Source organism: Petromyzon marinus, chromosome 38 (genome assembly GCF_048934315.1).
Source record: "Petromyzon marinus isolate PM22_M1 ecotype Great Lakes invasive population chromosome 38, UKy_Petmar_22M1.pri1.0, whole genome shotgun sequence".
NCBI lineage: Eukaryota > Metazoa > Chordata > Hyperoartia > Petromyzontiformes > Petromyzontidae > Petromyzon > Petromyzon marinus.
Window position 1 is genome coordinate 9,055,612 of NC_133704.1, and position 27,769 is coordinate 9,083,380.

The following is a 27,769-nucleotide window of genomic DNA, read 5'->3' on the forward strand; positions in this document are numbered from 1 at the left end:
CTCCTTCGCAGCGCCCGGGCCTCTGCAGGCAGGGCCCTTCCTGCTCCCGGACGCTTCCCGGGAGAAGAGGGAGGGAGTTCTCAATTTGGGGTAAACCCTAATGCAGGAGGGGATGCGTGGCGCGGGGGAGGACGGACGGGGTAATCCCATCACGCACTCCGCGGCTCAAGGAGGGCCGAGCGCTGCCTAATGGATCAGCTGAAAACCCCAAAAAAACGGTGATGGTGAGCGTTGCCATGGGGACAGAAAAATATTTTTAAGTGAAAATCCTGCACTTTAACCGGATCAGAGGAGGGAAACCGTACGCGCGTCTTTTAGCGCGATTGTATCCGCGAGCGACATGTTGGTAGCGCACAAAAAATCTGGCCCCACTGACAACGCTCGCCGTGCCTAGCAGCGGTAAAAAAAAAAAACTGATCCATGGATTTGTGGCCTTTGTGCGTTTTACAATTCTCACGTATTGCGTTACATTTATTTACGTAAACAAAAACAGGGACAGGAGAGGTGATTCCGTTGGCTTACGGGACGGCAGCACGTCGGCCGCGCCAACGGTGACACAGAGCAATCGCCGTCATCAAGATCACGAGAATTGAATTTGCGTCTCGGCCACAGCACGGGGGAGTTTGCGGTCTCGGTCCCGATCACCAATGGCCGCGCAAACAACTGCCACATTTTAATCCATCCAAACCCAGGCTTACCGACATAATGGTGCAAATATTTGAGACGATCGCCGCGCGCCGAAGCCTCCTCAAGGGAAAAGGACAGAGCACCGCCTGGTATCAGGAGGCTCAACGAGACAACTCCAGAGGAGGGGAGCTCAGCGGCGTCGCCTCCCAGGGCCCGCACGGCACGTAAGCTCGCCGAGCTGGGAGTCCCCCGGCGAGACGTGGCCCCAACAACCGCGGCAACAAACAGGGCAAGACTCCGTCGGTGCGACGTGACCGGGAAGGAAAATCCAAACGCCGTGCGCGCCCGCGCCTACAAAAATTACGCGAAGCTCCCAATGAGAAGAAAAAAAAGCGCGAATTCAAGGAGAGGAAAGGCCGCAATTTAAGGGGCCGCTGGTTGAACATTTTCCTCCGACGAACGTTCGTGTCGTGGTGTCAGGCGAAACGCGCGGCACGGGGACCCCGCGGTGGGGGGGGGAGGGGTCGAAACTCCGTCGTGCGGGGATCACGCCGCGACACGACGGCGGGTCGCGCTCGCGCCCTTTAAAGACGCGTGCTGGGGGTGAAAAATAAAAAAAAAGCGTCCGACAGGACGAATCCATCTCACTCCTGGCGAGGCGGTCGCAACAACGGGCGGGGAAAACGAAACCACCGTGGCGGCGGCGGCGGCGGCGGCGTCACCCCAAGATTTTTTTCTCGAGGGTCAAAAAATCGGAACGCGGCGAGCGTCGGCACGGCGCGTCGTAGCATCGAGCCAAGCCGATGCGCGTGTCGACGCCGAGCTAAACCCCGCCTCGCTCCGCTCTCTCTCTTTCGTTGCGAGCGCTCGATTCCGCGGTCGCTGGCAACGCCGGGGTGCCTCTGCCACCGCCGGGGTGCCTCTGCCACCGCAATCGCCACGCGCGATTAACTGCGTGGTTTATTCCGCGCGTCGAATTACATCTCGCAACTGCACTTCCCCCCCCCCACATCCCCCATCCGCTCCCCGCCCCGGGGCACCCCCCCCCCCCCCAGCCCAAAAATTACGATCCCGGATGGATGGGGACGGCAATATCAGCTCGAGGGCGGGCAGTGGGGCACCGGCGTGAGGGGGTGGAAGGGTTCTCGTGCTTAGAAGGGGAGAGGGGTGCAATAGCTGGATGGGGGCGGGTGTAGTGAGTGGGGTCTGCAGACAGAGTGGGGGGAGAGAGGTAGCAGGAGGGATGGAAGCAGAGGCCAAAATCCGAGCGCGCTCCGATCACCTGATCTCACCGGGCGGCTCACGGCACCGCGGGCACAGAGGGACGGGCGAGCGGGCGCTTTCACGTGGCAGGCACAGGCACCCCACGGGATCCGCTGATATTCCGCCAGTTATTGAAATTAACGAAGGGTTCGAGCGCGTTCGTTCTCGCCGACGACACTTGGGGGGAAAAAAAAAAAAAAACACGAATCGGCCCATCGGAAAACGCAATCATCCTGTCTTTTCTAATAGATCTCAAAACCCCCGCTGGCCCCAGGTGCTTCAAGGGTTCCCGTCTGGGGTCTCGGATTTCATCGTCTTCGCCCCGAATGCGCGCTGCGATTGCCGATCTATTATAATCGGCTGCAGCTCATGTGCGTGCCTGCGTGCGTGGGTGCTTTGGTTAGAGCGGTGGTGGGTGTAAATTCGTGCATTTGCATGTGGGGAGCGGTGTCGCAGTGGTTAGCGCACTGCGCTACGAACCCGGCAACCCGAGTTTGATTCCCACTCGCGACCAAGACCAGTGGTGATTATCTGAACCGGTCCTGGACCTCCCTAAGGTCGACTAAGCCTGAAATGAGTACCTGATGCAGGATGCAATCATCACCACTAGGGAGACAAAAGGGAGCCGGACGTGATACTGGCCACCCACCCCCTCGCGCGCCGTGCCGGCCTTCAATAGGTGCTCACAAACAGCACTCGTCCCAACAATCCGTCAAGGCTATATGGGGAACCTCTGTCTTTGTTTGCACTAACGATGGCACCGATGGTTTGGCGCGAGGGGCCGGTAACGCCTCCACCTCGAATGAATTTTCCAGAGAACCGCGAAAATGGATTCCAAATAAGCATTTGCCGCCAGAGGTACCGAGGGGAGAGGCCGGCCATCACGTCTTCGAGCAGAGTCAGGGGACTGGGCGCCACCAGCCCCCCGCACCCCCACCTACACTCCCCCCGCCCCCTCTCCAAAATGCCTCCAAAAGCAGTGGACAATCGTTGGGGAGGAAGCAGGACCGGTACCGCCTGGACCTCTGCGGTGTACAGGAGGTCCAGGCTCAACATCAAACAACAGGGAGTGGCTCTCCTTCCGAGCAAAAGAATTAAGGGGGCGTGGGAGCATGGCGGCGAGGTGTGGGAGTGCCCGCGCGGCCCCACGTTGTTGTCGGCTCGCCTCCATGTTGTCTCTGCCCCCACTGAAAGTGAACATCCGTGCCGGGATGCAGGTACGGCTGACGGGTTGGATACCTTCTTTCGCTTTGCTGCCGTCCCCAGGTGTTCGCTAAAGTGGGGGAGGGGGGGGGCCTCAGGTTCGAGCCATCTTATTAAGCGAAATTAACGGCCGAGTGGGTTGTGACGCTCGAACTTGGGGTGGGAGCGATTGTAAGACGTGAGCAAGGTCGGCTAAAAAGAATGTAAGGAGGACGGCTAGATTTTTTTTTCCTTTGTGCAGGCCACGGGGGTTTGAAATGACCGGAGCGCCATTCTGCCGTCGGCGGATCCGCGCAAAAATCTTGGGTTGCACGGCCGGGTCCAAGCAAAAAAGCACTATGTAGCGGGAGATACAGGGAATGCGGGTCCATGTCCTTTATACCAGGACCTACTGTGGAGCTGATTGGCCTTTGTCATCTGTAGGATGTTCTTCTACTGGGAGCCAGGGAGGGGGGCAGGCATCCAAATAGGATCCCATTGAAACCCACAGGTACTGACGGTTACGAGTGAGAATGCAATCATTACCTGGAAGTGGGGTTGGACATTCACCCCCCTCCCCACCCCCACCAAGGCTCAGGACTGTGGCTCATATTTCGAAATCTTTAAGGGAAAAACCGGAGGACCCCGAGAAAAATCCACGCAACCCATGGAGCGAAAGAGACACGCAAACTCCAAATATACAACAGGCGTGAGGGTCGGGAATGAGCCCACAACCTCTTGCGTACCAGGCGAGGGAGATAACATCTCACTACCGCGGCACCCTGCTGCCATGGCTACATTGAGGACCCAGACCTCACCCACATAAACCCTGGATGGCGAAGGAGGGGTCCCAGCTGGCGGAGAAATGGCAGCGGTGCCATTATTTCTGCCTACAACATTCCACGCCAAAGAGCGGGAACGGCTAATCGCAGCCTCGGCTTGGAGAGCCGTTCGGCAACGCAAGGATGAGTGGCCGTCAATGGTTGCTGAGGAGATGACCTCCCAAGCAAATAGCTGGGGGAGGGTTGGCCATTGTGTGCGGACTGCCCAAATATTACGACTGCGTGGACCGCTGCACGGGTTTCTGCAGGGATTGGGAGGATGGGGGAACGAAATTATCGTAACAACTCCCGGTGCACCTACCTCATCAGTGTGCCGGGAAAGATCCCAGCAACGATCATACAACGTCGTCTCACCAGGCATATGAACGAGAAGCCACCGTGGATTCGGTCAAGCGGCGAGCCTGCACATCGTATTCTCTGTGGCGTAAGAAACTTCAACAAGGCCAACACCTCTGGTTTATAGACCCAGTCAAAGCCTACGCTTTATAGACCTGGTCAAGGCCGTGAAGAGACCAGGGCTTGTTCTTTGACCCTCCGCCTGTGATTATTTCGAACCTTCGTGATGGTGGGCGGGCTTCAGGATAGCGAGCTGCTTTTGGCTGCGGCATGTAGCCCGGCAGGCCCAGCCACCGCATGCCCAAGTGGCTACGGACGGATAGAGGGGGATAAACAGGCGCAGCACGGGCTGGAGAGGAGATGGGCTGATGCGATTCGGAAAGACTTTGAGCCGAGTGGACTCATTTCTAGAACGGTACCAGCGATCACAAGACGCTTGTGCAAGGACACTACTGGGGAGTTGGAGGCAGTCGCCCACCAGCAACAGCGGAGGGCAGAGGAGCGACGCTCACAACAAAGAGCGGAGTGCTGGGAGGCTAAAATGCAGCAAGTTGGCACAGTGGGGAGCACAAAGGTGACCTCAGTCAACCCATGTTACCTGGGTCTGTCCGATGACCTCCGGTGAGCGAGCCTTCGATACTTCACGTGGCCTCCAGGTGCATCGGTTGTGGCACGAGTGCTCTGGTTACGTCACGATCGCTTAGCGGCCAATGGCGGCGCCACGTGATGTGCATGCATCCACGCACATCACCATGCCACCGACCGGCATCGCCCTTCTCATCCAGCGGTGGACTGAGCAATGGCTGACGATGGCACGAGCGCTGAGAAGTGACCCCGGCGTGGACGTAGGACGTGCCACGGGGGGATGGGGGCGGGTGAGAGTTGTACGGTACACACGTGGGGCACCTAGCGCAGAGTTCTCGTCAGCCCTCGTTGACGAAGGCGGTGACGCGATACCGGGCCCTCGACTGGGGCGGGACGTGACTACCACGGCGGAGCACGTTGCACCAATTGCTGTGAGCAATGTCAACTCCCATTTCCTCATATTTTTTATGAGGAAATGTATATACTATATATCTTTTTTTTTACAGTGACCGAGCCCAGGCCTAAAAAGCCAGGATCAGAAAAATAATATTTATTTACACCGAAGGAATCCGATGAGCTGTAAAGCTCTATCCACAGATGTCCAGTAGTCACCCAGTAGTCACAAATGTCAAGTAGTAGTCCAGTCATCACAAATGTCCAGTAGTAGTCCAGTCATCACAAATGTCCAGTAGTAGCACAGCAGTCAGATGTCCAGTAGTCACCCAGTAGTCACAGATGTCCAGTAGTCACCCAGAAGTCACAGATGCCCAGTAGTAGTCCAGCAGTCAGATGTCCAGTAGTAGCACAGCAGTCACAGATGTCAAGTAGTAGTCCAGTCATCACAAATGTCCAGTAGTAGCACAGCAGTCACAGATGTCCAGTAGTCACCCAGTAGTCACAGATGTCCAGTAGTCATCCAGTAGTCACAAATGCCCAGTAGTCGTCCAGTCATCACAAATGTCCAGTAGTCATCCAGCAGTCAGATGTCCAGCAGTCACCCAGTAGTCACAGATGTCCAGTAGTAGTCCAGTAGTCACAAATGTCCAGTAGTCACCCAGTAGTCACAAATGTCCAGTAGTCACCCAGTAGTCACAAATGCCCAGTAGTAGTCCAGCAGTCAGATGTCCAGTAGTCACCCAGTAGTCACAAATGTCCAGTAGTAGTCCAGTCATCACAAATGTCCAGTAGTAGTCCAGCAGTCAGAGATGTCCAGTAGTCACCCAGTAGTCACAAATGTCCAGTAGTAGTCCAGCAGTCAGATGTCCAGTAGTCACCCAGTAGTCACAGATGTCAAGTAGTAGTCCAGTCATCACAAATGTCCAGTAGTAGCACAGCAGTCACAGATGTCCAGTAGTCATCCAGTAGTCACAGATGTCCAGTAGTAGTCCACCAGTCACAGATGTCCAGTAGTCACCCAGTAGTCACAAATGCCCAGTAGTAGCCCAGTCATCACAAATGTCCAGTAGAAACACAGCAGTCACAGATGTTCAGTAGTCACCCAGTAGTCACAAATGTCCAGTAGTAGCACAGCAGTCACAGATGTCCAGTAGTCACCCAGTAGTCACAGATGTCCAGTAGTCACCCAGTAGTCACAAATGTCCAGTAGTAGCACAGCAGTCACAGATGTCCAGTAGTCACCCAGTAGTCACAGATGTTCAGTACTCATCCAGCAGTCACAGATGTCAAGTAGTAGTCCAGTAGTCAGATGTCCAGTAGTCATCCAGCAGTCACAAATGTCCAGTAGTAGTCCAGTCATCAAAATGTCCAGTAGTAGCACAGCAGTCAGATGTCCAGTAGTAGTCCAATCATTACAGATGTCCAGTAGTAGTCCAGTAGTCACAAATGTCCAGTAGTCACCCAGTAGTCACAGATGTCCAGTAGTAGTCCAGCAGTCACAGATGTCCAGTAGTCACCCAGTAGTCACAGATGTTCAGTAGTCATCCAGCAGTCACAGATGTCCAGTAGTCATCCAGTAGTCACAGATGTCCAGTAGTCATCCAGCAGTTACAAATGTCCAGTAGTAGTCCAGTCATCAAAAATGTCCAGTAGTAGCACAGCAGTCAGATGTCCAGTAATAGTCCAGTCATTACAGATGTCCAGTAGTAGTCCAGTCATTACAGATGTCCAGTAGTAGTCCAGAAGTCACGGATGTCCAGTAGTAGTCCAGCAGTCACAGATGTCCAGTAGTAGTCCAGTCATGACAGATGTCCAGTAGTAGTCCAGTCATTACAGATGTCCAGTAGTACCCCAGAAGTCACGGATGTCCAGTAGTAGTCCAGTCATTGCAGATGTCCAGTAGTAGTCCAGTCATTACAGATGTCCAGTAGTAGTCCAGTAGTTCACATGTCCAGTAGTAGTCCAGCAGTCACGGATGTCCAGTAGTAGTCCAGTCATTACAGATGTCCAGTAGTAGTCCAGTCATTACAGATGTCCAGTAGTAGTCCAGCAGTCACAGATGTCCAGTAGTAGTCCAGTCATTACAGATGTCCAGTAGTAGTCCAGTAGTTCACATGTCCAGTAGTACCCCAGAAGTCACGGATGTCCAGTAGTAGTCCAGCAGTCACAGATGTCCAGTAGTAGTCCAGTCATTACATATGTCCAGTAGTAGTCCAGCAGTCACAGATGTCCAGTAGTAGTCCAGTAGTTCACATGTCCAGTAGTACCCCAGAAGTCACGGATGTCCAGTAGTAGTCCAGCAGTCACAGATGTCCAGTAGTAGTCCAGTAGTTCACATGTCCAGTAGTACCCCAGAAGTCACGGATGTCCAGTAGTAGTCCAGTCATTACAGATGTCCAGTAGTAGTCCAGTCATTACAGATGTCCAGTAGTAGTCCAGTAGTTCACATGTCCAGTAGTACCCCAGAAGTCACGGATGTCCAGCCTCAGCAACGTTAAGCGGCCAGCTCGATGAAAGTTGCGGGAACGGAAGGCCCGAGGTGAGCGAGGAGTTACACATTGTAGCTTTGGGGGACAGAGATGACAATTGGGAAATCACCGAACGTGCACCCTGCGCAATTTCCACGCCAATTAACAACCTTAACAAGCGTTTACTAAAACACACCCGCGGTTAATTTGGAAAAAGGTACACGTGTACACACACACAGTTTTTTTAGGTGCGGGAAATATAACCGAGATGAATGCAAATGGCAAACTGTGTGGATTTAAAGTGGACACCGATAACTGGTTACAAGTTTCCGTCACCGACGTCGAGTTTACTATCACAACTATACGGGCCTTCATTTACATTACAATCAAGTCACATTTTATTTTGAAGTGTAACTTTAATTGAGTGCTATAAATAAAAACACATCGCCGCCAAGGAGACATTCCCCACGCTCTCCCATTGTGACAGCTCCGCGAGCGGCGCCGAGTCCATGGCGAACATTCCACATTGCCATGGCAGGGCTGAGTATACCTCAGCAAGGTAGCCACCACCACCACACGCACGGCGGTCATTGCACAGACCCAGACCAAACCCTGACCACGCGGTTCAAAACTCAGGCAATCGCAACCACGAGGCCACAGCCACAGCCTGGGTGGAATGTGCGTCCCTGTCTCTGCGTTATATTACACCAACGGTTTAATATGCCCAGCGTACGCACGGTGCACTCATAGTTCCCCGACAGGGCATTCACAGTACACTGAGAGTACACTTGTAAGTACACTGACACAACATTTACAGTACACTGATAGTACATTCTCAGAGCGTTGGCAAATTTTAACCCACACGTCGTCGAGTGGACGGTGACACGTTGTTTAGTATCAACGGCTGAGATAGAAAAATTGATACTCCCCAAACCCCCCGCACAGGAAACGGTGCGGCGATACGAATCGATGTCAAATATTGAGACGCGACGCGAGCCCTTCCGCAGCGCGTGGATGGGACGGCGGCACTGCGAGCGTACGTGTACGCACGTACGTGTATGTACGTGCGTACACGTACGAGCGCACGTGTGCGTACGTACGTGTGCGTACGTGTACGCAGAACTTCTTCCGCACCGTCATTAGCCAACTGTGCGCTGATCGGAGGTGCGGGAGAAGGACAACGAACTAAACGCAAAAAGCGATTCTAAAGAAATTCGTTTCAATTCTAGATAATTTTAAAAGTTCATAGCTCCTGTGGCTTCCTAATACCGGAAGAGCGTTCCAGACGGCCGCAGAAGCGCATCTGAAAGCGCGCGGTGCGGTGACCGTCTTTGTCCGATGGCCAGCCAAGAGCCGCTGACGCGAGGACGACCGGAGTTCGCGTGATGGTTTTTTTGCTCCTTGACGGGATGACCAAAAGGTGTTGTTGGTTCATTTGCGGCAAGCACTTCTGTGTGTAATGAGCGTGACGCATGGGAGCAGAGCCCTTCTACCTTGAACCCCCCCCCAAACTCCTAAATCCTAACCCTGCACCGTGCCCCCGTCTCTAACTGGGCCGCCTTGTGCAGGAGAGGAGGGCTCGCAAGCCTCCCGGCACACTAGCGGGCACCACCGTGGGAAGGCCCCGAGCCATGTGCTCGCTCCAAAAGGGATGCTCGCTGCACAGGGATGCTCGCTGCACGGCTGCTCACAATCGCTCCAATGTCGGCAATAAAGTAAAAAAAAACAACAGCCACCTCTTGGTCAAGCGCGCTGTAATTATAGGTGGCTTTTAGTGGCGGAACAAAGTCCAGCACCGTCGCTTTGCATGGACAGTGAACCCTTGGACCCATAAAAGTGGCACCATTAGCGCAGCTTCAAGCGATGGTCAACAAACACGGGGGTTACGACACACGTTACATAACACCTGCGCCGGCTCGGGTTCACACGCAGGTACGCGCGCGCGGGTACGCTCGTACGCGCGCATGCGCACACGCACACGCACGCGCGCGACCTGTGACACGGCTCGCCGTGATGAAGCGACAACGAGCTCTCGACCGCGTGTTGTACGTTGCTGAACGGGGCGGGGAGGAATATTGATGAGCAGAGGTGTGACAACCCCTGCATCGTGTGCACGCCAAACATGCTGTTGCAAAGAAATGAATCTGGACGAGCACAATACACAGCTTGGGTTTATAATCGCTCGGAAGTGCGGCGACGGGGACTGCTCGAGTCAATGGCTTCGTTATTTTAGTTTATTACGCTTCCAGGGACGTGCGACGTCGCGTTGCGTACGATCGCGAACGTCGCCAACTGGAAATTTTGACTCCACCCTCTGGTCTCTCGCGAGTCCTCCGCCCGCTCGAACAAAATGAAACTCGCACCAACTATTGTTGGCGCTACTGTGAGCTGCACTCGCAATCTGGAAGGACAAAGCGCAGCAGGGGTCGATGCGGCCTCACCGGCCCCTGAGATTTTTAGGTAACGGCCATCTACCAACGCAGGCCTCGCGCGCAAGCGCTGGCCACGGTCAGGCGGAGTCGGCCCGCTGTCACGCCTTCGTGAAAGTCTCCAGGTGAGTTCTCGTGCTTTTCAATAAAATGGAAAAGGAACCATGGTGGGGGTGGGGGGGGGGGGGGGAAGCTTATGAATCCGTGGCTTCCTCTGCCCTCTTTTCCACCGCTCGCCGCGCCGCGGAGAGGGGCTGACAGCCGTTTAACGTACACAAATCTACGGCGTGCGCCGCTCTCTGCCGAAGCCGCGACGGGTCGGCGGTGGCGGCTCCGCTTCGAGCGACCCGTGAGGTTCCCACACGGCCTTGGCCCACGAGCTCTTCCCGCGACCTCTACGCGCAGCGTGCGACCTCCACCCGCGACCCCCGAAACGCGAGCCGCGCTCACGTGCGATCGACGGCAACGCCCCCGGAGGATCTGCGTCGCGCGCACGGGGCTCGTAACCGCGCGCGGCTCATAGGCGGCGCAAACAATTGGCCGACCGCCGGCCGTCGACGTCGCGGCAACCGCGTCGACGCGCCACTCTCCGCCGGAACACGCGTATGCGACGGGGGGCACGAGACCGTGGCCGAGAAACTGGTGCGCGTTTGGATCGACGGTGAAACCGCGCGCTTCCAAACGGCGCGCACGACAAGCGCGAGAGGTGCGGTTTACTCGATTCGGCCTCTGCTCAACGGCGCTGCCCCCTCCAACCTGCCGGCCCCCACCCTCCCCCCCCCCTCAGCTTCCCCCACCTCACCAAGGAAATGCGGCGGCGCACAAAAGGCACGCGGCGGGCGGGCGAACGCGCCGAGAAACCATGCACACCGTAACGACGCGCACCCTAAACCAGATTTGGGGTCCGAATGCTTTTCTACTTCACTTACGAAAATTGTATTTTTTTAGATTTAAAATGTGCCAACGTAATTACGAAACGAAAGCAAACGGCTGCGCATTGTGGGCGCAGTTGTAACATGAACGAGGTGCATTATTTAACCACGGCAGCTTTCCCCGAGCCTCAACTATGGTTTTCAAAAAGGAGTGGGCCTGCAATGGGATGCTTGCTTGATTCCGCTTTGAGGATTTCAACCCAGGGAAGCCAGAAAGACCCTCCACGCATTCGGGAAAAACACGCTTCCATGTCTGCGCCGTCGTTAAAATAACGTTATGCTTTAATACGGAGGGTTTAAAAAAAAACTCCAGGACACTTCGGGTTTTAGGTGAGCGACGGGAAGCCTGGCCTGAGCAGCATCTCACCGCAGCACTCGCACGTCACAAGACATCACATCACTCACAAAATACACCACAACCCAAAGATTCCCCGTTTAGCCGTAGACTGTCGGGGCAAGTGCTGTTCGCGAGCACCTATGAAGGCCGGCACGGCACAAGAGGGAGTGGATAGCCAACACCACGCCAGCACCAGGTCACTCATTTGAGGCTGAGTCGCCTTAGGGGAGGCCCAGGACCGGTTCAGATAATCGCCACTGGTCTTGGCCATGAACGGGAATTGAACTCGGGTCGCCGGGTTCGTAGCGCAGCGGGCTAACTCACTGCACCACCGCTCCCCACACACATCATAATACACACCACAGCAGTCACATCACACACACACACACCTCACCCCACCACATCGTACACACCACACACATCACACCGCACACGAATCGCACACCGCACGGTACACACCACACGTCACAACCAAACTATGATGCAAACTAAATCCCACTAACCGCACTGCACACCACCATGTACCACCACGCACTGCACGAATAACCACGGCACCGTGTCACACCAAGATAACGAAGGAACCGCACCAACTAAATAAACAAATGAACACTGGAGCCGGGAATGATCCTGGTGAACGCCGACGCATCGGTTAAACTTCATAACCTGTGCAACCTGTACGGAAATTACGTCACTGCCGTGTTTGTATTCATCCGAGTGGACAAAGGTAAAAACGATTAACAATATAAACGAGGAGACGGTACGGAGGCTGAAAATGTTTCTGAAATCGAATCGCCACCGCGGTACGCCGACAAAAGTCATCACTGGGGCACAGAGTCGCTACGTCGCACGCCCTCCGGGCATGCATGCCAACACCCCGCTTCTTTACACGCAACGCAGAGGTCGTCGCACAACCGATCACTCGGCGCTCGTCCCCCGAGCCGACTCGAGCGAGCGCGAGGGTTCCATCAACGCCGCAGGAACCCCTCCGGTCACGGCGCTGGTTATCGGCACGGTGTTACGGCCACGGTGGCGAGATGGTAACTTCCTCGCCTGGTGTGCAGGAGATCGTGGGTTAAATCCGGACCCGAATGCCTGTATATTAAGAGTTTGCATGTCCTCTCTGTGGTCGCGTAGATTTTTCTCCGGGTCATCCGGTTTTTCCCCCCGCATTTAGAATTTACATGCGTTGAGAGTATTCGGCTGCAATAAATTTTCCAAGTGATGAGCCACTTTGTCGCGCTATTATTTGTGGCCAGGTTGCCTCTGAAAAAGGGCTATATAGCCCAGTGGGCCTTACCCGGTAAAATAAAAAGTCAATATGAAAATAGTTAATCGAGGCGCACGCGATGCGATCCGCGGGTGCGCAGGGCTGCGTCTGTTCGCGTCACAGCGCACGACATGCATGGGAGTTGTTGAAAGTATCCCACAAAGGTCCCACCAAGTCCCTTCCGATGGCACAATAATCTTAGTTCAAAATGAAGTGAACTTCGGTCACGCACACGAGCACGACGGACGGACGGACGGACGGCGCGGTAACGAAACGGCGGTGAGCGCCGCGTCCCCTTGGGTGAGGCCGGTGGAGAGCGCGGTGCCATCGCGTGGCTCACCACGGCATGGGGCTCGCAGCTCCCAGGCCAGAAAAACTGAGAAGTGTCACCCAACGTGTAACCCAAATGTTCAATCAGTGTCACTTCGTGTGTCACCAGGGTTATCCAGAAAGTCACCACAACTATTACTTAAATTGTCACTTAAAAGCACGACGTTGCCTAAATTGTCTTCCCAAAAGTGTCACCCAAGGTGTCAGCCACGGTCACGTGACAGCGCGCACCGAGGTGACATCATCCACCGTATACACTGCACATCACCCACCGTATGCTTTATAGGCACCATATACACTTCACATCCACCGCATACACTTCACGTTCACCGTATACTTTACAGGTACCATATACAGACAACGTGAAGGAGTAAGCAGCACAGTGGTGACCCGAGTTCAATTCCCGGTTATGGCTAACGTCCGTGGCGAGCGATATCTGAACCCGTCCCTAGGCTCACCCTTCACCAACCCGCACTGACCAACATGGTGAAGTATGGCCATGACTGACATGGCATTCATCCGGCGGTCGATGGACAAGGGGGCTCTAGGTTATTACTCTTAAATCGTTTAATTTTAATTATTATATACGAGACACACATCTTTATGGGGATTGATGGCGACGGCTTGGGGAAGCCTTCACCGTCCCTGCGGATGATGATGAGACTAACATCTCCACTATTGACTTGTAAGCATATGTACAGGCAGTCCCTGAGATACGGACGTCCAACTTACGAACATCTGCACTTATGGACGTTCAGTTGTACTTACGAACCGAATCGTGGAACTATTTTTGTTCGTGAGAGTGATCCTCCGCGAGATGTAATGGAGTCCCAGCATCCCGCGTGATGCACGCACCCTTGCGACGAGCAAGGGTGCTCAAGGACTCAAGGTAAGCGAAAGTAAAACGGATTTATTTTTCTATATCATGTTACTTTATTTTTATGTTTTATCTACTATAGAGTATTCAGTATTACATGCCAAATGTACGATATTAGTTGTTATTTAACGCTTCCTTTTTTTGTTGAACCATAACATATTTCATACCTCTGACTGTATATACGATAAGAAAAAAAATACCGTAAAGTGTTGAGTTTAAAAATACGAAAACAATCGACTTATTCATAAGATGTCTTTTTTGGTTAGATCACGTAAATATAAATGTGTCGTTCAACCCGCCACTACCCGACACGTTTTGCCATTAATCGACTTACGAACGGGTCTCAGGAACGTAACCTGCTCGCAAGTCGAGGACTGCCCGTACATTTTAATATATATCCATCTCATACACACACCAATGTACAATATTAAACACATCAACTGGTCACGCTGCTGTACCGGCAGTGGTGCACGAGGACAAGTATCAAACAAGCAACTCGCCCTTCGTCAATAAACACTGTGGGCCTTCGTAAGAAAAGGTGTACCGTACATAATGGGCGACGTTTAAAGCAAGGGGCCTTTTTCACAGCACATAGGTAAGCTAATTGACACACACACATACCGTACACGTGTACTGCACAGACACACAAGCGCTGTATATAGAGACGCGTGTATGTTGAACTTCTTTCGCACCGTACGTAGCCAACCGCGCTAATCGGAGGTGCGGGCGGAGGGGGCGGACAACAAACTAAACACCAAAAGCGGCTCTGAAGAAATGCGTTTTCAATCTGGGAAATTCGTTTTCAATCAAAACTACGTTAAGTCGACAGAGTTTTTGGGCATATACCACGGTTGCCCTTCTACTACGGCAGGCGCACGCAGGGTTATAGGCGGCCGACGTAGTGGGTTGCGAACAAGTGCAGCACCACCAGCAAGGCATTGCCCCGGCTGCTGCAGTACACATAATGTGCAATGCAATTACCGAATTGCATTGGAAACAATGCAATGTGTGAAAAATAAGAATAGGTTCTACCCTTTCCTGGCAATATTTTTCATACTTTGATTGATACTGGCAAAGAGATCCCACGGTACAATGAAAATTTACTCAATGCGTACAATTGATGATTGTTTGCGAAATTACACTTGCAAAAACGCAGTGAAGTTGAGTGGTACAATTTTGTGTTTGCGATGCAATTCGAAATAAAATCACTCATTTCAACTCTGTGTCGTTGTCCGTTGCATAATGACACAAAGAGCAGTCATACACACAGACACAGGGCAGAGGGGACTCTTGTTATGCGTATTGCACACAAATACATCATCGCTGGCACACAACCCGCAGTAAGTCAAAGATAACCTTTAACAGACTGTTGGGGCTAAGCGCTGTTAGAGAGCACCCTAAGAGGGCCGGCACGGCACAAGAGGCAGTGGGAGTGGCCAGCACCACGCCCGACCGCCTTTGTCTCCCCGGTGGCGACGTTTTACACACTGCAGCAGGGTACTCACTCACTCATGGCTGAGTATACATAGGGAAGGGCCAGGACCGGTTAATTCGATTTGTCCTTCTTATTGGTCGTGTGGAGGAATTGCACTCTGGTGACCGGGATTCGTGGCGCAGTGCGCTAACTGCTGCGCGACCGCTCCCCATATTGTTAATACACACACACGCACCACTCCCCACTCCGCTGTGCTTCACGTGTCTCACAGGGTGTGTACGTCGCTGTGTTAGCGATACAGAACACTGACATATACACAACAGATCATTGTGTCTACACCACAGTGCACACACGCGTGTGCATACCGCACACACGCGTGACACAGGTGCAGCAGCTGTGTGTGCATGTGCAGCAGGTGACGAACACACTCTCACACGGACGTGATCACTGCGACGCAAACTCCGCGCACAGCACGAACACACACGCGCGTTTCGCAGCACACAACACACCGCAGAGCGCACACACAACTGCGTACAGCACACACACACGCATCCCGAACAGCACACACACACACACTGCGAACAGCACACACACGCATCCCGAACAGCACACACACACTGCGAACAGCACACACACACACGCACCCCGAACAGCACACACACTGCGCACAGCACACACACTGCGCACAGCACAGTATAGTATACACACACTGCGGATAACACACACACATCCCGAACATCACACACACACACACTGCGCACAGCATAGTATACACACACACTGCGAACAGCACACACACACACACGCACGCCGAAGAGCACACACACGCACCCCGAAGAGCACACACACTGCGCACAGCACGGTATAGTATACACACACACTGCGAACAACACACACACATCCCGAACAGCACACACACACTGCGCACAGCATAGTATACACACACTGCGGACAACACACACACACTACGCACAGCACACACACACTGCGCACAGCACAGTATAGTATATACACAGCGCACAGCACACACACACACACAGCGCACGCTAAACTATATTTTAAATTTTACCAGGTAAGGCCCACTGAACTGTATGAGCTCTTTTCTCAAAAGCGACATAGACCACAAATGATGAATAACTCAACGAAGTGGCTTGTCGCGTGCAAATGTACAGCAGCCAGTGACTAAGAACGCGTGATGTTCATTCTAAATGTGAAGGGGAAAACTTAAGACGGAGTAGAACAACACGCTAACTCCAAATATAACGACAAGACCTCCTGTACACCAGGCGAGGGAGTTAACATCTTGGCGCACACACAGCATCAGATATATATAAGTTGGGGTCATCCTGGATTCAAAACTGAATTTTGAAGATCACATTGATTATATTGGTAAAAAGACAAAAATAAAAATTGGTTTTCTGTATCGACACAAGCACTGCTTCCCCCCAATGTTCCGTTTGGAATTGATAAAAGCTACCATACTGCCTCTACTTGACTACTGTGACATCGTGTATAAATCAGCTCCAAGTACTGTACTGAAGAAGCTTGATTCCATCTATCACTCGGCCTTAAGATTTACACTGAACTGTCCATATAGGACTCACCACTGTGATCTCTACATTGGGACAAACTTAACATCTCTTAATGTTCGACGGCTTGTGCACCAGATCTTATTTATTCACGATGTACTTACAAAAAGATCCGCAGACTACCTGCTGGATCTCCTCTCTGTTTCAAAGAACAAATTTGACCTCAGGTCTTCGCTCAGTTACCAGCTTCACATTCCCTATTGCCATACAAAAACTGGATGAAGGGCCTTTGCTATTGATGCCCCCAAGGTCTGGAATGCTATTGCCAATAAACTGCACCTTGAATCGCTACCAATGAGATCTTCTCTTAAAACTGCTCTAGAGGAGTTGTACACCCCTAGCTGCCACTGCTATTCATTGGCGCAAAATAAAATAAAATGTTTTCGCTCCGCATGACGCTGCAAAATATTATCTGTATTTTGATTTAGCGTGCTGATCTTAAAGGTGCATTGAAACATTTGATACTCCGACTTATGCTTCTGGTGTTGTGGAGTAACTCATGCAGCCAGCTATGGCTCTAGGATTTGGTGTTACATGTTATTTACGTAGTTTATTGTAAAAATTCGGTCACAGTCCCTATGATCACTGTTACGTTGCAATTATGGCTTTATTTTTTTATTTCGAAAACGTTTTTTGGTTTGGACATGTTTGTTTTGTTGTAGTACGGAGTTAGACTGATGGCCTTAATCTAAGTTTTCTTGTGGTTGTTGTTGTTGTTGTTTGACTTGCATCCCACTGGGATTTTTGCACACAGCGTTGGTGTACGGTGCTTTTTTCAAGAATATTTTGCTGGTTTTTTTCATGGATTTTCTGTTTGCACAGTCACATAGTCACTTTAAGATGTTTTTCTTGTTCGTGTTTTTGTTTGTTGTGGTTGCACCCGATTCAAGAGCCGAATGGCTCACAGGGCTATACCAAAATAAACTGAAAACACCACACACAGCATTAACATGCACACACACACACAGCATTAACACGCACACACAGCATTAACACGCACGCACACACACAGCATTAACACGCACACACACACAGCATTAACACGCACACGCAGCATTAACACGCACACACAGCATTAACACACACAGCATTAACACGCACGCACAGCATTAACACACACAGCATTAACACGCACACACACACAGCATTAACACACACACAGCATTATCACACACACATTATCACACACACACAGCATTAACACGCACACGCAGCATTAACACGCACACACAGCATTAACACACACACACAGCATTAACACGCACACGCACACAGCATTAACACACACACAGCATTAACACGCACACACACAACATTATCACACACACACAACATTATCACACACACAAAACATTAACACGCACACACAGCATTAACGCACACACAGCATTAACACACACACACACAGCATTAACACGCACACGTAGCATTAACATGCACACGCAGCATTAACATGCACACGCACACACAGCATTAACACACACACAACATTAACACACACACAGCATTAACACGCACACACACAACATTATCACACACACACACATTAACACGCACACACAGCATTAACACACACACAGCATTAACACGCACACACACAACATTATCACACACACACACATTAACACGCACACACAGCATTAACACACACACTGCTAAACATGATCACACAATATAAGAATAAGCTTTTACCTTTTCTGGCAATAAAACAGGCGGTGTTTAAGACGTTAAGAAAAACACCCAAACTGAAAGCTTTAGCAAAGAATCACAATCTGCATTAACCACACATAATTGTGAACATGCAAATAAAAACGCATTGCTATATTTTGATACTGGCAAAGAGAGGTCCCACGATCATTACACACACAAATATATATAACGAAACGTGACACAAACATCGCATTACGAAAGTTGGACAAAAGGCAACCAACGTTATTAACGATTATAGCACAAAAACAAACGCGCACCGGCCAGGACAACAACACAAAACAACACAACAGCACACAACGCAACTCGGGAAACACAAACACGGACTACGTGGACACATCAGACGATATAACACGAACGCATTACAACAACGCAAAATTACGCTGTTAAATGTAAACAAATAAAATGTACAATGCACATCAACGCCGTATCTACAGCGTAGAAACTCACGGATTTAGTCATAAACACACACGCGCACACACATCACGGAGCGTTACACAAACACGCAAAGACACACGTGAATACACACAACAACACACAACAACACAAAGACAACACAAAGACGCACAGATTCCCCCGTTATAGCCTTAACAGAATGTTGGGTGGGAAATTGCCGTAAGCGAGCAGCGCGTTGAACGCACACGACACGACAACATACAACATACAAACTCGCGTGTCGCGCAAACCAACGCACATGTGAGCGAGCACGTGTACCACACAAAGACAAAGACTCCACCACCGCCGGTATAGCCTTCGACGGACTATTGGGGCAAGTGCTGTTAGCGAGTCGCGAGCACCCATTGAAGGCCGGCACGGCACACGTGGTGGGTGTGGTGTGGCCAGAACCCACGCCCGGCCGCCTTTGTCTCCCCGAGGTGCTGGTGTTTAAGCGCCCCACGCAACCTATTTAATGTTAAGTCAACAACAACACACACACACGCACGTGTACACAACTACATAAGTGTGCAAGAATGCACACTTCACGGTCTTTACACGTGTGTTCAAAACCCCCTACACACGTGTACAACGCAACACACGTGTACATTTAATTATACAGGGGTTCGAAACGACGGCCACGCGTACACAATCATGTACACGTGCTGCAACCACACACAACACCACGCACACAAATATATACAGATTTGAACGCGTCTATTCTAGCACGTGTACAAAGCTATGCATACATATACAACATATATACACACACGAACATGCAGACATCGGTGATTATACAATGCACACACCTATACACGTAACACTATACACAATAAATATACACACACACGTGTATAACAGTCACGTGTAGACTACACACACACACATACGTGTGCAATACTGTGCACAGACATACAACACTGTGCACGTACGTACAAACATTTACAAATGTGCACACCTCTCCATATCGACGTGCACAGCACTAAATGCGCGTGCAGATGTGTATGTGTACACACGCGCACAGCACTGCACGTGTGTAGAGCTATACACATACATTACACACGTGTGCATATCTAAACACATGCATTACACACGTGTGTAAATCTTAACAGACGCACTGCACACGTATGCAGATCTAAACACACGTGCACATTACACACGTGGGCATATCGAAACATTCATTACACACGTGTGCAGATCTAAACACGTGTGCAGATCTAAACACGTGTGCAGATCTAAACACACGTGTGCAGATCTAAGCACATGCATTACACACGCGTGCAGATCTAAACACACGTGTGCAGATCTAAACACACGTGCACATTACACACTTGTGCAGATCTAAACACACGTACACATTACACACGTGTGCAGATCTAAACACTCGCAGAACACTACGCACGTGTGCAGCACTCTATACACAGAGCGATGCACCCGCGTGCAGATCTAAACACACGTGCACATTACATACATGTACAGATCTAAAACACACACACACTCACGCGTGTGCAGATCTGCACACACGCGTTGTGTAGATCTGCACACGCGTGTTGTGTAGATCTACACACGCCTGTTGTGTATATCTGCACGCGTGTTGTGTAGATCTGCACACGTGCTGTGCAGATCTACACAACGCGTGTGTAGATCTGCACACACGCGTTGTGTAGATCTGCACACGCGTGTTGTGTAGATCTACAACACGCGTGTGTAGAGCTACACAACACGCGTGTAGATCTACACAACACGCGTGTGCAGATCTACACAACACGCGTGTGCAGATCTACACAACACGCGTGTGCAGATCTACACAACACGCGTGTGCAGATCTACACAGCACGTGTCCACGGCTGCGTGTTGAACGACGAGAAACTCGGAGCCCCGCAGCGGGGAGGGCCTCACTTTGACTTGAGTGGAGGCTCAAGAGCCGCTACAGTGAGATTCTGAATTCAGTGGAAACACAAAAACGCGGCCCCCGTGAGCCTCGACGTGGCTCAATGAGACTCGGCGAGACTCGGCGATGTTCAATGAGACTCGGCGAGACTCGGGCTCCAGCAAGAAGCTCAAGGTGAGCCTCAAGCTAAGCGAGACTCGGGGAGACTCAACACGTGGCGTGGTGGGTCTCGGTGAGACTCAACGATGGCTCTGCGAGACTCGGTAACTCGGACTTGTTGTGGTGCGTGGTGATGTGGGGCCTGGTATAATGTGTTGTGGTGTATGGTGGCGTGGTGTTGTCGTGTGAGTGGAGTTGTGGTGTGCAGTGTGCGATGTACAGTGTGATGTGTAGTGTACAGTACGTAGCGCGCCGTGTGTGTGTGTGTGGTGTGCCGTGTGTGGTGTAGTCTATGGTGGGACGTGGGTAGTGTGCTGTGTGTGTGATGTAGTCTATGGTGGGACGTGAGTAGTGTGCTGTGTGTGGTGTAGTCTATGGTGGGACGTGGGTAGTGTGCTGTGTGTGATGTAGTCTATGGTGGGACGTGGGTAGTGTGCTGTGTGTGATGTAGTCTATGGTGGGACGTGGGTAGTGTGCTGTGTGTGATGTAGTCTATGGTGGGACGTGGGTAGTGTGCTGTGTGTGTGATGTAGTCTATGGTGGGACGTGGGTAGTGTGCTGTGTGTGTGATGTAGTCTATGGTGGGACGTGGGTAGTGTGCTGCGTGTGTGATGTAGTCTATGGTGGGATGTGGGTAGTGTACTACGTGTGTGATGTAGTCTATGGTGGGACGTGGGTAGTGTGCTGTGTGTGTGATGTAGTCTATGGTGGGACGTGGGTAGTGTACTACGTGTGTGATGTAGTCTATGGTGGGACGTGGGTAGTGTGCTGTGTGTGTAATGTAGTCTATGGTGGGACGTGGGTAGTGTGCTGTGTGTGTGATGTAGTCTATGGTGGGACGTGGGTAGTGTGCTGTGTGTGTGGTGTAGTCTATGGTGGGACGTGGGTAGTGTGCTGCGTGTGTGGTGTAGTCTATGGTGGGACGTGGGTAGTGTGCTGTGTGTGTAATGTAGTCTATGGTGGGACGTGGGTAGTGTGCTGCGTGTGTGATGTAGTCTATGGTGCGACGTGGGTAGTGTGCTGTGTGTGATGTAGTCTATGGTGGGACGTGGGTAGTGTGCTGTGTGTGTGGTGTAGTCTATGGTGGGACGTGGGTAGTGTGCTGTGTGTGTGGTGTAGTCTATGGTGGGTCGTGGGTAGTGTGCTGTGTGTGTGGTGTAGTCTATGGTGGGTCGTGGGTAGTGTGCTGTGTGTGATGTAGTCTATGGTGGGACGTGGGTAGTGTGCTGCGTGTGTGGTGTAGTCTATGGTGGGACGTGGGTAGTGTGCTGTGTGTGATGTAGTCTATGGTGGGACGTGGGTAGTGTGCTGCGTGTGTGATGTCGTGTACGTGGTGGTTAGCACACCGCACAACGAACTCGGCGACCAGAGTTTAATTCCTGCTCACGAACAATATCAGCGACGAATATCCGAACCGGTCCTAGGCCTCCCCGAGGTGAACTCGACATTACACGGGTACCTGGTGCGGTGTGTAAAACATCGCCACTGGGGGAGACAAAGACGGTCGGGTGTGATGCCTGGCCACCCACCAACCTCGCGCACTGTGCCGGCCTTCATAGGTGCTGCTGCCCGCTAACACGGCAATTGCACCAACGATCTGTTCATCTGATCTTTGTGTTTGTTGTGCAGTGTACATTGTGCAGTGTACATTGTGCAGTGTCAATTGTGCAGTGCGAATTGTGCAGTGCGTATAACGGTGTGGCGTGTATCGTACCTGTAGTGTGTCTACCACCGTATGCACTACTGCTCTGTACTGTGTGCTGTGTGTATACACTATCCTATGCGTGTGCTTTGTGTGAACACGGCGTGTGCTTTGTGTAGTCTGTCCTACGGGTATGATGTGTGTGTGTGTACTGTTCTACGTACGCGGTGTGTGTGTACTCTGTCTTACGTATGCTGTGTGTACTCTGCCCGGAGTATGCTGTGTGTGTACTCTGCCCTGAGTATGGTGTGTGTGTGTACTCTGTCCTGAGTATGGTGTGTGTACTCTGCCCTGAGTATGCTGTATGTGTACTCTGCCCTGAGTATGCTGTGTGTGTGTACTCTGTCCTGAGTATGCTGTATGTGTACTCTGCCCTGAGTATGGTGTGTGTGTACTCTGCCCTGAGTATGCTGTGTGTGTGTACTCTGTCCTGAGTATGCTGTGTGTGTACTCTGCCCTGAGTATGCTGTGTGTGTACTCTGTCCTGAGTATGCTGTGTGTACTGACCTATGTATGCTGTGTATGTGTACTCTGTCCTCAGTATGCTGTGTGTGTACTCTGTCCTGAGTATGCTGTGTGTGTGTGTACTCTGCCCTGAGAATGCTGTGTATGTGTACTCTGCCCTGAGTATGCTGTGTGTGTGTGTGCGCGCTCCGTGCTGTGTACCCGACTTGAAACTCCTTCGGCTCCGGTACCTTGAGACGGACGAGTCCCTGGATCCCCCCCCCCCGCTCCTCCTCGTACCCGCGCGGCGCAGCTGGCCCGGGCGCCCCCCCTTGCCCAGCGTGGCGCGGCCGCGGGCGAACGGGCGAGCGAGCTGCCGTTTTTGTGTTTTTTAGTTTTTTTTTACCACGAAGCCGACCTACAGCGGTCCCCCGCACCCGATTCGGACGGGACCGAGGGCCCCGCTCTGCACGCGCACGCGGCCGAAGCGCCAATAAATAATAATAATGATGATTATAGCGGCCTCACAGGGTCCACAGTCCGGCGCCATGCCAGCCGGTGAGTGAGTGGGAGGGGAGCTGGAGGTTGGTTGTGGTGGTGGTGGATGTGGTGGTGGTGGTTGTGGTGGTGGTGGTTGTGGTGGAGGAGGAAGAAGAGGTGGGGGCGAGCCGTGTCCACGGTAGGAGCGGTGAGGATGAGAGGTGTACGCCCCCCCCCACTCCACCACGGGGAATCCCTCTGGGACCCCCCCCCCCATCCCCGACACACACACACGACTCCCTCCCTCCAGACACTTCGGAACTTTATCACCCATCCTTCCCATGTCTCTTAACCCCCAAACACACACAAACAAACACACAAATACACACGAACATACATACACGCGCGCGCGTGCGTATAATTTAATACGCGCGCGCACGTGTCTAAATCACACACAAACATAAACAAAGATTCCCCGTATAGCCTTGACAGACTGCTGGGGGGGGGGGGTGTTCGCGAATAGCAGCACCTATGAAGGCCGGCACGGCGCACGAAGCCGGGTCGGTGATCAGCACCACGTCCCGACCGCCTTTGTCTCCCGAGTAGCGGTGATGTTTTTACGCCACCGCACCAAGTACTCATTTGAGGTTTGAGTCGCACACACACACACCACTATAACATAGACAACACGTTCAGACGTCAACGAGGCAATGATGTTGACGCCCCGTAATGTGATCTTAGCAGACTGTTGGGAACGCGTGGCCCTTCTCGAGCACCTGCGAAGGCCGGAACAGAGGAGGGTGATTTGGCCACAACCGAATTTGTCTCAACAATCCCGATGTTCGAACAGCGCACCAGGCACCCTTTGAAGGCTGGGTCCATCTAAGATGATGTCCATGAACACGTTGAGATATCCACAACCCATGTGTTAGCCACGAAGGGCAATCGAAACCCAGAAGACACTGAGTTAGGATACACGCACATACTAACACCTGCCCTGCCAATCTTCAGCAGATACACCAACTCATCACCACTCAGCTCACAGAGCTCTCATCTCCAGCCTGAGACCTCATATTCCAACAACACCGACCTATACAGTCTCAACCACCATCACTGGCACCACCACCTGGATCCGTCACCACAACCATCACGGGCACCATCACCACCACCATCATCATATAGCGCTGTCAGTGACATTATCACGACCATCGCTACCACCGTCAACATCACCATCGCTACCACATCACCACATGTCACTGTCACCACCACCACCACCGTTGCCACAATTTCTAGCACCGTAACAAAGAGCAAATCATCCATCGCCAGCATCATTACCAACTTGATCATCACTATCACGCCCATTACCAGCACTGCCACCAGCAATGCCACTCCAAGTGCCCCACCATCCCACCTATGTGACCCGTGCCACCCCTCCCACCTATGTGACCCGTGCCACCCCCCCCCCCACCTATGTGACCCGTGCCACACCTCCCACCTATGTGACCCGTGCCACCACCCCCCCACCTATGTGACCCGTGCCACCCCCCCCCCCCACCTATGTGACCCGTGCCACCCCACTCCACCTATGTGACCCGTGCCACTCCCCCCCCCACCTATGTGACCCGTGTCACTCCCCACCTAATCGACCCGTGCCCCCCCCCCCCGCCATTCCAAATTCAGCCCCAAAACCCCAAAGGCAGCCAAACAGCATTCTCTGTCCGTAGCTCATCTCAAACCGGGACGGCCCCAGCTGCCCGGCACCACCACCACCCACCAGCACCACCACCCACCAGCACCACCACCCACCACCACCCACCACCACCCACCAGCACCACCACCACCCACCAGCACCACCACCCACCACCACCACCACCACCCACCACCACCACCACCCACCAGCACCGGGTTCACGGCAGGACTCACCACAGCTGGCGGCTCAGCGCTGACGTCAGCCCGCGCACACCACGCTCTTCTTCTTCTGCTGCTCCTGCTGATGATGGAGGTGGTGGTGGTGTCTCTGTCGAGGCTCCCGGTCCCCCTCTTCCTCCTCCTCCTCGTCGCTGCTGCTGCTGCCGCCGCCGCTGCTGCTGCCGCCCCTGCTGCCGCTGCCGCCCCTGCTGCCCTTGCCAATGCCCGCGGCCCCGCGGCCCGCCCAGGTGGCCCCCGCGCCTTGGCGCCGCTTCCTTCTCCGTCTCCGCCGCCGCCTCGCTCCGTGCGCCGCGTCTGCGCTCGGCCGCAGCGCCACTCGCATTTAAGCGCGGAGCCACAGAGCGGCAGCGGCGGCAGCGGCGGCGTCCACCGCGCATTGCCCGACTCCCCACCCCGCGGCTCTCTTTCGCTCGGCAAGACTCGAACCCGCCCGCTTGTTGCTTTGCCTTGCGCCGATCACCCCCCACGACACGTAACACGCTCGTGGCTGTGCGGCACGGCTCTCTCTCTCTCTTGCTCGGCCCCGGGGGCTCGCAACTCGCTCCGAGCGGCTTCTGAACAGGGACCCCCCCTCCACCCCCCACACACACACACACCACACAACACCCCACACACACACACAACACCACACGCACACAACACCCCACACACACAACACCCCACACACACCCCCTACGAAGTGGCGCTCGCTCACCACTCACCCCGCGCGCCAGCGGCGGCGGTGGCGGCGGCGGCGGCTTGCACGGCACGCGTCTCAGCAGCAGCGAGAGGAGCGCGCAAAGAGGGAGCCGCTCTCACTCTCTCTCTCTCCTTCCCCCCCTCTGCCCTCCTCTCTTCTCGCGTCTCCTCTGCACCTCCCCCCCCGTCTTCTCGTCGTGCCGTCCCCGCTCTGCGTCGCCACCACCGCCGATACTCGTTGTGTGGTGCCCGCGTGGATGATGATGATGATGCTGGGGGGTGAGCGCGGCGTACGGCGCGCAAAGACCGAGACCTCCTCCTCCTCCGCGTTGTCGTTGTTTTTGTTGTTGGTTGGAGAGAGAGAGAGAGGGGGGATGGATGGCGCGCACAACCTCCCCGTGGAATCCCCGCCGCCGCCGCTGCCGCCGCTGCTGCTACTGCTGCTCCTCGTCAGTCGAGCTGTGGCATAGCGCGGCGCTACCTGCTGCTGCTGCTGCTGGTGCCGCTGCTGTTGCTGCTGCTGCTGTTGTTGCTGCTGCTGCTTCCTCCAGGATACCTGCTCGCAGCCCCGTCCTCCATTTTCTCTCTCGCCAGTGCGGGCAGAGCGGCGGGCGTCGCGGGGGGCGGACGGGGAGGCTTGAGGATGGGGATGGGGGGGTGCGAGCTGGAGCAGCAGGAGGAGCAGGAGGAGGAGGAGGCTGCGAGGGTTGTGTGTGGCAGGGGGGAGGGATGGAGGGCGCGCGCGTGTGCGTGTGTGCTGGAGGTGGTGGAGATGGGGGGGAGGAGCGGGTGGGTTGGGTGAGAGAGGCAAGGAGGGAGGGGAGGAACAATCGTCACTCGCTCTTTTCTCTCATCCATGTCGCTTGCCCTGCCCTCGCCTTGGCCCCACCCCCTTGACACACGCACGCGCACGCACACACGCACGCGCACGCACGCTCGTGCGCGCGCACGCGCTCGTCCTTACCCCTTGACTCACGCTACGCACGGGCACGAGCACGCACGCGCGCGCGCTCCTCACCCATTGACTCACACACACGCACTCTTGTACACGCACGCACACACTCCTCAAACATTGACTTACACACGCACACACACGCGCACTCTTGTACACGCACGCACACACTCCTCACACATTGACTCACACACGCACACGCACTCTTGTACACGCACGCACACACTCCTCACACATTGACTTACACACGCATACGCACACTTGTACACGCGTACACACATTCCTCACCCCTTGACTTACACACATACACACACGTACTCTTGTACACGCGTGCACACACTCCTCACACATTGACTCACACACGCACACTCTTGTACACGCATGCACACACTCCTCATCCCTTGACTCCCACAAGCATGCACACACGCACTCTTGTACACGCACGCACACACTCCTCACCCCTTGACTTACGCACATACACACACGTGCGTGCACAC

At 53.3% G+C, this 27,769-nt stretch overlaps 1 protein-coding gene across 1 annotated transcript in view; it reads right to left on the minus strand.

Annotated features, from left to right (window-relative positions):
* HIC1 (HIC ZBTB transcriptional repressor 1) overlaps positions 1-27,084 on the minus strand; it is a 93,907-nt gene extending 66,823 nt beyond the window's left edge. The window contains exon 1 of the mRNA XM_076072625.1: positions 25,637-27,084. The gene's annotated coding sequence lies outside the window, so the exon portion shown is untranslated. The remainder of the gene's footprint in view (positions 1-25,636) is intronic.
* Between the last annotated feature and the right edge of the window lie 685 nt (positions 27,085-27,769).